The sequence below is a fragment of the Bufo gargarizans genome, chromosome 6 (genome assembly GCF_014858855.1).
Source record: "Bufo gargarizans isolate SCDJY-AF-19 chromosome 6, ASM1485885v1, whole genome shotgun sequence".
Taxonomy (NCBI): Eukaryota; Metazoa; Chordata; class Amphibia; order Anura; family Bufonidae; genus Bufo; species Bufo gargarizans.
Genome location: NC_058085.1, coordinates 15,850,797 through 15,851,928, shown reverse-complemented (window position 1 = coordinate 15,851,928; position 1,132 = coordinate 15,850,797).

Here is a 1,132-nt window from a genome sequence, read left to right as displayed (position 1 = left end):
GGCTGCAAACTAAGAGACAAAACAGTCACCACGGCACCTTCTCAAGTCCTCAAGAGAAGACATTCACAGCACACTCTGTCAGGCCATCCTATGGAGGGATGGCACACTGCTAGGACACTACTAGGACTTGATTTTTTATTTTATTTTTTATCACTTACTTGTGAGTTACACCGCCGGCCACCCGCCCCAGCCTGCGTGCGTCGTACGGCCCCGGCCCTCACTTACAGAGCGGCATGGGCCCAGAAACACGGTCACGGGGTCAGTCCAGGGGGGCGAGTGGCGCAGCAGCAGCAGGGACTGGAGCTGACTGTGTCTGTGAGTCTGACGCACACACAGACAGATTGCCGTAGCAGCAGGTGGGTAGGTGATCACTGATGAGCGCACTAGCGCCAGAGTGCACGGCATAAAGGTGTTTATTACACAAACAACAATCATAAATGGAGGGGGGGACAAAGTCTGTAGTCTGTGACATGGGGATGGGGCCAGGGCCGGCCGGGGGTGATGATGTGCCATGGGGGGGGCGGGACTGAAATGTGACACAATAGGGGGTAATGATGTGATCATGATGTGGCACGAAGGTGGTGATATGACATGGTTTGGAGGGGGAGAAATGTGACATAGATGGAGGGGGAGAAATGTGACATTGAGGGGGAGAAATGTGACATAGATGGAGGGGGAGAAATGTGACATTGAGGGGGAGAAATGTGACATGGAGGGCAGATGTGACATAGGTGATTTGACATGGTGGGGGAAAAATGTGACATTGAGGCTTAGAGGGGGAGAAATCTGACATTGAGGAGTTGAAATGTGACAATTTGTGACATGGAGGGGAGAAATGTGACATGGGGGGAGAAATGTGACATGGGGGTGATGTGACTGAGGGGATTATGTAAAAAGGAGAGGCAGAAATGTGACATGGGGGGCTGATGGCTTACATTGGGGGCTAATGGCTGACATGGGGGGCTGATGGCTGACCTGGGTGGCTAATGGCTGACATGGGGGGCTGATGGCTGAACTGGGTGGCTAATGGCTGACATGGGGGGCTAATGGCTGACATTGGGGGGCTAATGGCTGACATGGGGGGCTGATGTCTGACATGGGGTCTGATCTGAGGCATTGGGGGTCGGATCTG